The 15,414-nt window shown below is 39.2% G+C and overlaps 1 protein-coding gene and 1 long non-coding RNA gene across 5 annotated transcripts in view; one reads left to right on the top strand and one right to left on the bottom strand.

Annotated features, from left to right (window-relative positions):
* The window catches only part of LOC130050932 (protein mono-ADP-ribosyltransferase PARP12-like), a 38,112-nt gene that overhangs the window by 13,445 nt on the left and 9,253 nt on the right, over positions 1-15,414 (bottom strand). The window lies entirely within an intron of this gene.
* On the top strand, positions 10,058-14,783 carry LOC130050960 (uncharacterized). 3 transcript variants are annotated; one of them, XR_008799350.1, is made up of 5 exons: positions 10,058-10,737; positions 11,941-11,996; positions 13,773-13,834; positions 14,105-14,178; positions 14,373-14,783. It is a non-coding gene; the product is annotated as an uncharacterized LOC130050960 (long non-coding RNA). The 3 variants fall into 3 exon arrangements; XR_008799348.1 differs by lacking the exon at positions 10,058-10,737 and having other exon boundaries at positions 11,807-11,996; positions 14,105-14,152; XR_008799347.1 differs by lacking the exon at positions 10,058-10,737 and having other exon boundaries at positions 11,807-11,996.

The raw sequence follows: 15,414 nt of genomic DNA, 5'->3' as shown, positions 1-15,414 counted from the left end.
TTTAGCCTAGTAACGAGGAATTAAATGGATGTGTTTTTCTAGCCATGAAATCCACATTGTCTTTAGTTTTAAGAAACCCTAAAAAATTCCAGGAACACCTCAAGTATATCGGTCAACAAAATATGGCGCTAAAATAAGTGCCGCGAAAGGGGTTTGGTTTGAACATAATTATTCTATTACAGCAGGTTTGAACACAAGTTCTTACAACTTACGAGGTTCTCACCTTAGAGGCGGTTTAGTAGTTAAGTTCTTCGTTACTACCTTGAAAATACGGATGTATATTTAATTGCTGAGATAAAATTTAGAAATTCATTTCGAAATGGAGGATTGTCTCTCTAATGCATAGCTCTTATCCTTGAATGAAATTGGCTCCTATTTTTGGCACTCTAGCATTCGTTTTAGCTGTTACAAGTTTATTGTTATTTCGAATTTCCAAAATTTCGGCTTGAGCATCACTGAAGCGGCATCATTTGTCGAAATGCGCATCTGGTGCATCAAAATTGGCGCCGTATAAATTATATATATATATATATATATCACACTATAATCCAACAACACCCAACATCCAAAGTGTCGGATATAATAGTAGATACGAGGTCAAATAAAAAAGATATAAAAAGCACTAATAATGACCAACGACACGAACAACAAAATTGTCAAAATTTCAGATCAACCTGTCCTTTCCTCAGGACGATAAAATTCTTACATAGAAAAGGAAACTAAAACTGTAACTAAGCTACAAAAGCTGATAAGTTTTAGTTTCAGTTTCCTTTTCTATTTAGGTTTCTTTTCTATGTAAATATTTTATCGTCCTGAGGAAAGGAAAGGTTGTCCCGAAAATTTGACAATTCACTGTTGTTCGTGTTGTTGGTCATTTTAGTGCTTATATATATATATAAGCCCCCGCTTATTTACGCCCAAACGCCGCTGAGCTTCCTAATCAATTTTATTACCCAAACGATTGGCGATTTGACATGTTTGGTGGTGGTGGTGGGGGGGGGGGGGGGGGTTAGAGCAGACTCCATATTGAAAAGTTAGAATTCAGCAACATCCGCTAGTGTCGCTGCATTACCTACATGTACCTTATGCAAGGTGAAGATAACGAACAGTGATCAATCTCATAACTCCTACAAGTAATACAAATTAGATAGTTGGGCAAACACGGACCCCTGGACACACCAGAGGTGGGATCAGGTGCCTAGGAGGAGTAAGCATCCCCTGTTGACCGGTAACACCCGCCGTGAGCCCCATATCCTGATCAGGTAAACGGAGTTATCCGCAGTCAAAATCAGTGTGCCAAGAACGGCTTAACAATCGGTATGAAACACGTCAGACAGCATTTGACCCAATGCGAGGTTGTATTGACGAACTAGATCGTTATAACGACCATAGAATTTGCGAAATGCTGACTTCAATCGAGACTGTTGAAATCCCTGTACCATCAACTTGTTTGTCAGTAGCTTACCTCGATTTAAAAACTGACTATACCCAGAACAAGCTCTTCCATATCGAATCAGTTGAGATATATAAACACCATATGCAGGTGATAATGGAATATTGCTACATAAATGTGGGAAGTTGACGACTGAGAAGCTGAAATCATCCCGTTTGTCATACAGTTGAGTTGTTAGTTTGCCGTTAATGTCTACTTTCAATAAAATATCCAAGTATGAAGCAGAAGTGCACGACTCTGTGATGTCCTTTATTTCGAGCTCACAGGGATATATTAAATCAACATATGAATGAAAGCTATACAACTTTATTTCGCGGATCTACCATCCAAAACGCTAGCATTCGGTTATTACATGAATATTCTACCAGCTATTGCCGTGTAAAAACTGCAATATTTACAAATGAAGCATCACTTTGAGTTCAGTCGCATCCTTGTCATTCGATTTCTTTGCGCATGAAGTTAGCACACAAATACACAAAATTCAAATCTGCGTCATGGTTATGATTAACTTGAAGAATGCTCATCCGATAACTGAATCATATCTTGATTAGAAGTAAAGTTGTAGAAGGTAGGCAAAGCAACGACACTAGCTGGTGTCGCAGAATCCCCACTTTTCATTATGGAGTCTGCTCTGACCCCCCCCCCCTTCCCTTGTACATGTCACAATAAAAAAGTGTGAGTAAGGGTTGGAGTAATTGAAACGAATTTGGCATTATCTCTGTGTGATAAATGTATTCCTTTATTCGAGGTAAAGTTGTGAATTCGGAAGTGGATTGAAAGTTACCGATACACTGACCAAACAAATAGCTAGATTTTAGCCAATGATAATGCTCAGTCACTATCCAATCAGCTCGAAGCTATAGGGTATAACAACATATATCAATATCTAGACAATATCAACAAGACTATTTTTCAAGCAGCTGGACACTCCATACCCAGAACTTCAGGTAAAACAGTCACCAGGCCAATTAACCCTGCTTGGACAGACAACTGCACTCAAGCCAGGAAAGCTAGCAGGAAAGCCTTTAAGGATTAAGGAATTCCAGCAGGGACACATCTCCAAGGCAGAATACAACAGAGCATGTAAACAAACAAAACATGTCATCTTCCAAGAACAGCAAACTCACTGGCAAAACATTATTTCAACACTACACTGGCGTACAAACACAACAACAGTCTGGAGAAAGGTCAAAGCAAGTTTAGGCAAAACACTAGGACAACTCTTCCAAGAATACAAAATGCATACAGCTCACAAGACAAGGCAAATTTAATTGCTAAAACATTTCAACAAGCTAGTTACAATAGCAACCTTGATCTAGCATATGCACTAATCAGGGACCGATTCAAACACAAACTCCACGTCAAAGACACAGGTCCCAACACTGGAACACTCAATCTACCATTTACATTGCACGAACTCAGGCAAACTCTCACACATGACAAAAACACTGCACCAGGAGGGGACAAAATTACATACTTCGTGCTAAAACACCTCCCTCCAAATTTCACGAACATTATACTTCATTTCTACAATCAACTATTTAAAAAGAAAAACAATTTCTAACATGCTGGAGAAATGCCATAGTCATTCCAATACCTAAACTAGGCAAGAATCACCATGTTCCTGATAAACAAGGCAAACTCGACCCTGCACAGAATGGATTCCGCCCAGGTCGCATTACAATAGACAATCTTGTCCAGCTGGAAACCAAAGTACTAAGAGGAATGGCAAACAGTCAATACACAGGAGCGGTCTTCATCGACATCTCTAAAGCCTTCGATCTGGTCTGGTATGATGGACTTATATATAATCTTCGTCATCAGTTCCACATCACTGGCAACACACTCTGCTTCATCAGGTCATTCCTCAAAGACAGGAAAATACAGGTCACAGTAAACCAGCCCAATTCGGATCCGCACACCTTGGACAATGGTACACCACAGGTTCTGTTATCAGTCCCACACTTTTCAATCTCATGATCAACGACTTATCATCCACAATACAACGCCATAAACAACGATACCAAGTGACTGATCTCTTCCAGTTTGCAGATGACTCGCAAATTCACCACACAAGTCGCTCTATTAAAATCATCAACATTAGGTTTCAAAGCACTCTAGACTCAATTTCAAACTGGTCCATCCAGTGGGGTTTCAAGCTATCGCAACCTAAAAATGTCGCAGTCTTATTTGGCAAAACTAACCCAAGGCACACTAACTACAAATCCCAGCTAAAACTCTACCTAAGAAATCAACCCATCAAGGTACAATCAAAAGTAACCTTTCTGGAAGTCATCTTCGACGAACATATGACATTCAAAGCTCACGTCGAAAAACTCAAAATTAAATGCTGCAAAATGCTGAATATTATGCATTGTGTTTCAGGCACAAAATTCGGTGCTGACAAACAAACTCTTCTAATGCTATACAAATCTACACTTGACTACGGATGCCAGGCTTACAACTCAGGTTGCAAGACATATCTTCAAAGTCTGGACAGGATCCAAGAGTTGGCACTCCGAATTGCACTTAGAAATCACCACAAAACAGACAAAAGCACAGTCCTACTGGAATCGGGAGAACTACCACTTAACCTACGCAGACTACAACTTTCTCTAAGGTACTGGGTTAGTTAGGGTCTCCTCTGACAAAACAAATCCTACAAATACATTATTGCAAGCACCACATACATACGCATACACTGACATCAAATCCAACGAAAGGTTGGGGAGGATAAGAGAAATGGACGATTTGGTTACCAAATATGGAAGTATGCAAACACTTATGGGCTACCTGAGTCACCAACCAAACAATTGCTACCAATGGTTCCATGGACTTTTCCTCCTCCTACAGTTTGCACCAATATCGGCAGTGCAATCACCAAAAAGCACAGTAACCCATTACAAATCAAAGCAATTGCACTGCAACACATAGACATACACTACCAAGGCTTCCAAAATATCTACACTGGTGGAAGTAAAGATCCCACCACAGGCAAAACGGGTGCAGCCATCTATGACCCCAGCGGTCCCATAGAGGAGGGGTATAGATACACGGACAACATATCTGTTTACTCGACGGAGATAATCGCTCTAATTGCTGCACTCAAATACATTCACAATAAGGGATATCGGAGAACGGTAATTCTCAGTGACTCCCTTAGTGCACTACAAACACTACAAACATTTCAAACTCCATCCTCACCCTCTTGCATCACTCCACACAATATAACCAACACATCCACTTCCAGTGGATACCTTCACATGTCGGCATTCAAGGAAACGAGACTGTCGACAACACTGCAAAACAATCACTAGGTCATAACATGGTTAGATATGACATATTGGTAGGGGTCAGAGAAATTTACAGCTACATACATCGCACTATAACTGGCATCTACAAACAACAACTAACTCAAACACCAAACTCATATCTAAAATCTAATCCAACCCATCCTCAAAACCTCTCAAATATCACTCTAACATAGTTTACAGTTTTTAAATCGAGGTAAGCTACTGACAAACAAGTTGATGGTACAGGGGTTTCAACAGTCTCGATTGAAGTCAGCACTTCGCAAATTCTATGGTCGTTATAACGATCTAGTTCGTCAATACAACCTCACATTGGGTCAAATGCTGTCTGACGTGTCTCATACCGATTGTTAAGCCGTTCTTGGCACATACTGATTTTGACTGCGGATAACTCCGTTTACCTGATCAAGATATGGGGCTCACGGCGGGTGTGACCGGTCGACAGGGGATGCTTACTCCTCCTAGGCACCTGATCCCACCTCTGGTGTGTCCAGGGGTCCGTGTTTGCCCAACTACCTATTCTGTATTACTTATAGGAATTATGAGATTGATCACTGTTCGTTATCTTCACCTTGTATACACTATGACAAAATCATCACACGCTTGAGGGTAGGAACAACCAATCTATTGGGCGATTTAGGTCAGTACACCAGACACACAAACAACAAATGTACACACTGCCAGAAACAATCGCCCATTACCTTTTACACTGTCCACTTCACAACCACTATAGAACAAGCCTCATACAAACACTACATGCAGCAGGAGTCACTACCTTTGACCTTTACACCCTACTAACCATATCCGCCTGCAACATTAGCACCATCGTACCAGCAATATTAAACTTTATCACATCCACAGGATATACTAACTACATCTAAGTGTGACTAATTGCTCTTGGCTCGAACTCCGTATCTTATTGTAGAGATGCCCCAGTTGGGGTAGGATTCGATCATTTGCTTTTGGCTACATCTTCTCTCATCCTCTTTCATCGTAGCGGTTTGTGTGGCGTTGGCACTATGTCAGGTTAGAATTTGTCTGCTGGCAGTGGCCCGGGGCTTAACCTTGTGGTGGTGCCAATTGCCTCATGGATACGCTGCATCACATCCATCCATACTCAATATCTAAGTTCTACTAATTGCTTTTGGCTCGAACTCCTTATCTTATTGTAGAGATGCCCCAGTTGGGGTAGGATTCGACCACTTGCCTTTGGTGGCATCTTCTCTCATTCTCATTATTCTCTATCATCGTAGCGGTTTATGTGGCGTTGGTACTATGTCAGGTCAGAAGTTGTCTGCTGGCAGTGGTCCGGGGCTTAACCCTGGGCCGGTGTCAAATGTCTCATTAACGCTTTACTTACACCCTCAACTGTCTGACACTCCTGAAGCAACACCTCTGGTAACGGAAGTGGCTGACAGTTATACATTTTAACCTTTAAGGGCTACTGCAGGTATCAGTCACTTCTGCTAACTGTAGTTTCCCGGCAATAACACATGCCCACCGCCATTAAGATTTATTCACCAAAACACCCAGACATACCATAAACACATCACTTACCTTGGCAGTTTATGCTTATACTTTTACCCAAATAACATACCCTTCTCAACTAATTCCTTTTATATAATGTAAAAAAAAAAAAAAACAAAAAAAAAAAAAAACCCAAAAAAAACAACAACAAAAAAACAACAAAAAACCCACAAATAAATAAAAATATAAACAGTAATACTAACATGCATGTTTTGCCTTAAAATAACACAAATTACAGCCAATAATCAAACACAAAACCCCTAAGTCCTTAATATTAAATTTCCCATTTAGGCCTATTAAGCTATTTTAATATATCCAGGCATATCCTGGATAAAATATAGGATTCAGAATCCTATTCCCTGTATTATCAATAAGCGTATGCTCCATAATAGGGTATAAAGCTCTCTGTATTATAGTTTAAATTAGACACACATACACTTAAATTTATCAAGTAAATCCTTATACAATAACGCATCGATGCAAGAGGCCAACTATCTATTAAAGACAGTGGTCTAACGCGTCTTCTATGGCTTTCTCATAAAGTAATGGACGTGCGAGCCTTGTCAACTCCACGTTAAACACTTTCGGCCATAAATACATTTGCATACACACAACTATCCTTCTGCTTTCAGCCAGTAACTAAGGAAATTTAGGCGACTATCTAAATTATTTAGACAAATTCAAGCACAGAGCTGGTGGGTTTCTGCACTGGATCCGATGGGATGCTCCCTCCGTTCCTCCTTTGCCGCCTCCTAAACACAGTCTTCAAGAAGACCGTCTCCCCGATTTTACTGAGGGAGATCCGAAGGTCGATCGACCACAGATGAAGAATAGCAAGCTACCTTCAAGAAGCCCATCACCCGACTATACTGTGGGAATCCTAGGGCGATGGACTCTGGGAAGAGGATATGGACCCATCCACTACCTTCTGGAGGACCTAACCATCCCTGGATCTTCAAGAAGACCCGTCCCTGTTTCCAGGGGATCCGAAGGTCGACCACCATCGTCGCCTCGCCGCAACAAACCTAGTGTAGCAGGGCCCCTACTGGGCAGTCTGCACCTTAAATCTTCACAATCAGCATCAGTTTACACACACATCTCTGGACCAAGAAGAACACCGATTAAAAGAGAAAGCTTAACAACGGTAAGGTATAGACGTGGCTGAATAAGTCTTTCCTAAACAAAGTCAGTATTAAATACTTTACATAGGAATGATACATTACTCACCTTTACCATTACTTCCGCTACATTTATCTCATTAATACAGAGTCAAATTGAGCAAAGACAAACATTGAGCAATATTGAGTAATTGAAGTGAGTAATTTTGAGTTGATCAAACTTTTCTATAATTGTGCGTGATTTCATTGTTCTTTGTAAAATAGCTAATCATTTGAACTGATCATTGTCTCAAATAATTTTACTGCCAACCACTGTTCAGTATCTCGGAATAAAGCCTAGGGGACTCTCATCGCTAATGGCAGGGTCTATAAGCCCGTGAACTGATACAATCGGAAGTTCCGTGAACTCAAACACACACAAATTGCATACGTCATACAATTTACTTTCGTTTTTACTAAAGGTCTAGTATTAACTCGTACCCGAGATGCACATTAAAAATCTTTTGTAAGTGGAGGTACAGAATCAACACTAATAATGATTTGATTGAGTTCACTGGGTTCTAATTAGGATGTGATTGAGTTCATGGGCTTCTAATTAGGATATGGTCCACTTCACGGGTCTGTCTCTAACACTAAATAGGATGTGATTGAGTTCACGGGCCTGACGCTAACACTAATTAGGATATGATCCAGTTCACGGGCCTGATTCTAACATTAATTAGGATGTGATTGAGTTCACGGGCCTGATTCTAACACTAATCAGGATATGATGCAGTTTACGGGCCTGATTCTAACACTAATTAAAATGTGATCCAGTTCACGGGCCTGAGTCTAATACTAATTAGCATGTGATTGAGTTCACGGGCCTGATTCTAACACTAATTAGCATGTGATTGAGTTCACGGGCCTGATTCTAATACTAACTAGCATGTGATTGAGTTCACGGGCCTGCTTCTAACACTAATTAGGATATGATCCAGTTCACGGGCCTGATTCTAACATTAATTAAAATATGATCCAGTTCACGGTCCCGATTCTAACACTAATTAGCATGTGATTGAGTTCACGGGCCTGCTTCTAACACTAATTAGGATATGATCCAGTTCACGGTCCTGATTCTAACACTAATCAAAATGTGATTGAGTTCACGGGCCTGATTCTAACACTAACTAGCATGTGGTTGACTTCACGGGCCTCATTCTAACACTAATTAAATGTGATTGAGTTCACGGGCCTAATTCTAACACTAAGTAAAATGTGATTGAGTTCACGGGCCTGATTCTAAAACTAATCAGGATATGATCCAGTTCACGGGCTTGATTCTAACACTAATTAAAATGTGATCCAGTTCACGGGCCTGATTCTAACACTAACTAGCATGTGATTGAGTTCACGGGCCTGATTCTAACACTAATTAGCATGTGATTGAGTTCACGGGCCTGCTTCTAACACTAATTAGGATATGATCCAGTTCACGGGCCTGATTCTAACATTAATTAAAATGTGATCCAGTTCACGGTCCCGATTCTAACACTAATTAGCATGTGATTGAGTTCACGGGCCTGCTTCTAACACTAATTAGGATATGATCCAGTTCACGGTCCTGATTCTAACATTAATTAAAATGTGATCCAGTTCACGGTCCCGATTCTAACACTAATTAGCATGTGATTGAGTTCACGGGCCTGCTTCTAACACTAATTAGGATATGATCCAGTTCACGGTCCTGATTCTAACACTAATCAAAATGTGATTGAGTTCACGGGCCTGATTCTAACACTAATTAAATGTGATTGAGTTCACGGGCCTAATTCTAACACTAAGTAAAATGTGATTGAGTTCACGGGCCTGATTCTAAAACTAATCAAAATGTGATCCAGTTCACGGGCTTGATTCTAACACTAATTAAAATGTGATCCAGTTCACGGGCCTGATTCTAACACTAACTAGCATGTGATTGAGTTCACGGGCCTGATTCTAACACTAATTAGCATGTGATTGAGTTCACGGGCCTGCTTCTAACACTAATTAGGATATGATCCAGTTCACGGTCCTGATTCTAACATTAATTAAAATGTGATCCAGTTCACGGTCCCGATTCTAACACTAATTAGCATGTGATTGAGTTCACGGGCCTGCTTCTAACACTAATTAGGATATGATCCAGTTCACGGTCCTGATTCTAACACTAATCAAAATGTGATCCAGTTCACGGGCCTGATTCTAACACTAATCAGGATATGATCCAGTTCACGGGCCTGATTCTAACACTAACTAGCATGTGGTTGACTTCACGGGCCTCATTCTAACACTAATTAAATGTGATTGAGTTCACGGGCCTAATTCTAACACTAAGTAAAATGTGATTGAGTTCACGGGCCTGATTCTAAAACTAATGAGGATATGACCCAGTTCACGGGCTTGATTCAAACACTAATTAAAATGTGATCCAGTTCACGGGCCTGATTCTAACACTAATCAAAATGTGATCCAGTTCACGGGCCTGATTCTAACACAAATTAGGATATGATCCAGTTCACGGGCCTGATTCTAACACTAATTAGGATATGATCCAGTTCACGGGCCTGATTCTAACACTAATTGAAATGTGATTGAGTTCACGGGCCTGATTCTAACACTAGTTAGCATGTGATTGAGTTCACGGGCCTGATTCTAACACTAATTAGCATGTGATTGAGTTCACTGGCCTGATTCTAACACTAATTAGGATATGATTCAGTTCACGGGCCTGATTCTAACACTAATTAGGATATGCTCCAGTTCAGGGGGCTGACTCTAACACTAATTAGGATGTGATTAAGATCACAGGCCTCTAATTAGAATTATAGCATTATTATTTATTTCCACAAATCACATTTTCATACAACTCTTTATAGTGAAATGTTACACACATCTATTTTGATTTAAATCGTATCATTGATTATTCATCTATAACTTAGACTTTTGAAATAGTTTATTATACCCCCCGCAACAAGTTGTGGGGGGGGGGGTATACTGGAATCGGGTTGTCCGTCTGTCTGTCCGTCCGTCTGTAGACGCAATGGTTTCCGGGCTCTAAAGCATTATCCTTTCCACCTACCGTCACCATATCATATATATGGACTACCCATGGGATGAAGATGTTCCCTATCGATTTTGGGGTCAAAAGGTCAAAGGTCACGCGCACTGGACATCAAAGTAGCAATATGGTTTCCATTTAAATTCTTTAATGGCTTTTTTCATCGCATGGAGATGCTGTGTTCCTAGATACCTTTTGGATCATAATATTGAAGTTTTACCTATTTCCAACACCCTTTAGGAGATTGGGGTAAGCGAGGGGTATTCTTAGTGAGCATTGCTCACAGTACCTCTTGTTTTAACAGGTTGTTTTTTTACAATAACTATCGGAAAAGACTAACAAAATTTATGTTCCTATCATGCATAAATCTAAATAAATCATTGATTTTGCAAAATCTGATGACATCATAGGAGGGTGGAATTACTTTAAGTTATGTTTAGTGCTGTGTGTATATAAACATGCACTCATATAATTATATCTTCCCTCTTCCAGGGGGAGACATATTGTATTTGTACTTTCTGTCCGTCCTTCCTTCTGTCACAAAATCTTGTGAACGCTTCTCCACCTATATGGCTTATCAGATAGACTTGAAACTTTGTACAATGCTTCATTGTCATTTGCAGATGTGAATATTGTTGGGACGGGAGGATCCAATTGTTTTCCTAAGAGTTATAGTGGATCTAAGAGGGGTGGAAGATGTAAAATAGCTTATGAACTCTTCTCCTCCCATATGGCTTATTGGATAGACTTGAAACTTTGTACAATGCTTAATTGTCATTTGTAGATGTGCATATTGTCGGAATGGGAGGATCCAAAGTTTTTCCTAAAAGATATAGTGGATCTAAAAGGGGTGGAAGATGTTAAAATACCTTGTGAACACTTCTCCTTTATGGCTTATCTGATAGACTTGAGAATTTGTACAATGCTTCAATGCCATTTGTAGATGTGCAAGTTGTAGGGACAGGAGGATCCAATTGCTATCCTTAAAGTTAAAGTGGATCTGAGGGGTGTAGGGTATAAAATAGTTTGTGAACGCTTCTCCTCCTATATGGCTTATCAGAGTTCATGTCTATCTTCCTGCCCATGCTTTCTCCTCCATACTATTCAATACATTAAGGGGGATGTTTCCTATATTTTACGAATTAATTGGTTGATTGACAACAAACTTGGTACACTTGTACAGCATATATAAGGAGTAGATGACCCCTATTGATTCTTAGGTCACATGGTCAGTCCACTCTTGACATAGGAAGGTATTGTCTGCTCAATATTTTGAATTGGTGTAACTACTATCAATTAAATGAGGCACGGGTACAACCCTTTCAATTTTGCAACTTGGGGGGCATATGTGTTTTAGAAACATCTCTTGTGTTGTATTATATGAATTACAGTTTTTAGTGTGCTCAGTTTAGAGAATAGCATAAAAGTATTTGATAATTAAATATCTTACAGATTGGCAGTTTACTCCATGCACCGAAAGGAATGATAAACTGTGATATTCGTAAATGGTGAGCATTTATATTTTTAGCTCACCTGAGCCAAAGGCTCAAGTGAGCTTTTCTGATCAAAATTTGCCCGTTGTCTGTCGTCGTCGGGCGTCATAAACGTTTTACATTTTCGACTTCTTCTCAAGAACCGCTGGACCAATTTCAACCAAACTTCCCACAAAGCATCCTTGAGTGAAGGGCTTTCAAGTTTGTTCAAAAGAAGGGTCATGTCCCTTTCAAAGGGGAGATAATCACAAAAATGCAAAAATAGGGTGGGGTCATTAAAAAATCTTCTAATCAAGAGTCACTCGGCCAGAAAAGCTGAAATTTACATGACAGCTTACTGGCATAGTACAAATTCACGTTTATTAAAATCATGGCCCCTGGGGGTTGGATGGGGCCACAATAGGGGATCAAAGTTTTTACATACAAATATATAAGGAAAATGTTTAAAAATCTTTTTCTCAAGAACCACTGAGCCAGAAAAGCTGATATTGACATGAAAGCTTCCTGACATATTTCAGATTTCAGTTTGTGAAAATTATGGCTCCCAGGGGTAGGATGGGGTCACATGGGGGATCAAAGTTTTGCATACAAATATATAGGAAAAATCTTTAAATACATATGTATGAGCCAAAGTGACTCAGGTGAGCGATGTGGTCCTTGGGCCTCTTGTTTGTATGTGGCTGTGGTAGACAATTTTTAGTTCATCCTAGCTCCTAATTATTCAAATCCATTGGCCAGGGGTTGTGGGGAAAACATGATTTACATCTACATCCTTACTTCTGAAAACAATGTCCACTTCAAAACCATGTATTAACAAGACAACAGTATTTTTCCAGTGAGGAAGAAGACCATGAAAGACACCACCAGTTTATAAAACAAGAGGCCCATGGGCCACATCGCTCACCTGTGTCACCTTGGTCCACATCAGAAGATTTTCCATATCTATTTGCATGTAAAACCGTAGTCCCTATTATGGCCCCAAACCTACCCCTGGAGGCCATGGTTTTTGCAAACTTGAATCTACACTATGTCAGAAAGCTTTCATGTAAATGTGAACTTCTTTGGTCCAATGGTTCTTGAGAAGAATATTTTTAAAGATTTTCCCTATATATTTGTATGTAAAACTTTGATCCCCTATTGTGGCCCCATCCGACCCCCGGGGGCCATGATTTTAACAATTTAGAATCTGCACTACCTAATAAAGCTTATCTATAAATTTCATCTTTTCTGGCCCAGTGGTTCTTGAGAAGAAGATCTTTTAATGACCCTACCCTATTTTTACCTTTTCTTGATTATCTCCCCTTGGAAGGTGGCATGGCCCTTTATTTTAACAATTTAGAATTCCCTTTACCTAAGGATGCTTTGTGCCAACTTTGGTTGAAATTGGCCCAGTGGTTGTTGAGAAGAAGTTGAAAATGTGAAAAGTTTACAGACGGACGGACAGACAGACGGATGGACAGACGGACGGACGGACGCCGGAATACGGGTGATCAGAAAAGCTCACTTGAGCTTTCAGCTCAGGTGAGCTAAAAATCCGTTCAATAAATATATTAAACTTTACTGCTTTGGGGAAAGTATATTGATATATTGGTAAGAAAGTAATTTTCTAAAGAATCAGCAGCTCACATTTTGATTACTTTGATATGATAGGAATTAGTCAATATACATTTTGGGTATGGATCCAAAATACACATCTTTATGAAGTTGAATGAACATGTTTGCTCAATTTTTACACAAGTAGTGCATCACATAACATATTAAAGCTTTCTAATCCGACTCTTTTATTTTTAGGAACTGGAACACGTTCTAAATATACTCAGGGACAGAATGATGTGCAGCAAGGCTCGTCATGGGTAGAGATACTCCCATTTAATATTGATACTTTTCATATCCAAGCATGTATATGGCTAGGTTGTATAATGTTTGTTATAATTATCTAAATTATGTCCTTCCTTCCATCTATTGTTCTGTGTGTTGATTTCTCACCACTCTGCAAGAAAGGGCATTCATGTCTATTTCATAGACGATCCTACATGTAGTTGCAATTGAATCATAAATTATTCCCAAAGAGTTCATGATTTTATCATGTTTTGAATATAATATTTTTTCAATATCTATTTCAGATTTTACCAAATACAGAACACTGCAAGGCTTGCAAAATGAAGACCTCAGTAAATTTTTTTCTAAATTATCCACTGTAAGGCTACTTACCAGTAATTCATATCTAGAACTTAAACATATCATCCTTGAAACAATAAAAACTAATTTAATATAGTATATTTATGTATGTTATGCTTTTTCAACCTTTAAATTTTTTAAAGACAGTATAGTTTATTATGATTGCACAATATTTAAAGTTTAAATTTTCATAGAATTTTGTTTGCTCTCCAGAATGGCAGCTCACTACCTGCCCCTTGTGATGTTAAAAGAGGCCGTTGTTCTCATTTGTTCCAAAACAGGAATGGCATATGAGGAGGCCAACAGAAGATGCACCTCCACTGACCTCCACTGAGTGTGCACTCACAAAACGAATAAATTATTATTATTTCTTTTGTTTGTAATTGTATATTGTCAACAAGGTCAAAGGCACTTGATCCGATGCCAAACTTTTGCATTTCTTTTGCTTTGTGGTAAATTTTCTTCAGCAACATTAACATTGTTTAAATTGTTTTCTTTGGAGAGTTTACATGTACACATGGATCATTTGTATATTAGAATTATAGCATTGTTTAATTCAACTCATTCTTATCATAGAGAGGTTATTATATACTGCAGGCAACGACTTGTAAAGGGTATACTGTTTTAACTAACATGCAAGGCAGTATTATGAAACTCTGTAGTTGATAAGGGCATATATCACATATTGATATGCATATTTACAGGAAACTCTGATGCATTTTAAATCTGAACGTTAATTTAAAAGTGGGGAGAAATAGCATTGGATGAAAAACGACACATATGAAGAAAATTATTCCATACGTAAATACTTTTTAGCTCACCTGAGCTGAAAGCTCAAGTGAGCTTTTCTGATCGCCTGTTGTTCATTGTCTGTCCGTGCATGATTAAACATTTTATATTTTCTCCAGAAGCACTGGGCCAATAATAACCAAACTTAACCAAAAGTATCCTTGGGTAAAGGGCTTTCGAGTTTGTTCAAATGAAGGGCCATGCCCTCTTCAAAGGGGAGATGACCACAAAAATAGGGTGGGTCATTTAATTTTTTTTATCAAGAACCATTGGGCCAGAAGAGCTGAAATGTACATGAAAGCTTCCTGACATAGTACAGATTCAAGTTTATTGAAATCATGGCCTCCTGGGGTTGTATGGGGCCACAATAGAGAATCAAAGTTTTACATACAATTATTCAGGAAAACTCTTTCAATATGAGCCAAGGTGGCTCAGGTGAGCGATGTGGCCCATGGGCCTCTTGTTC

Source organism: Ostrea edulis, chromosome 1, assembly GCF_947568905.1.
Source record: "Ostrea edulis chromosome 1, xbOstEdul1.1, whole genome shotgun sequence".
Classification (NCBI taxonomy): Eukaryota; Metazoa; Mollusca; class Bivalvia; order Ostreida; family Ostreidae; genus Ostrea; species Ostrea edulis.
Note: the sequence above shows the minus strand (reverse complement) of the source record. Positions and strands in the feature narration are given on the sequence as shown.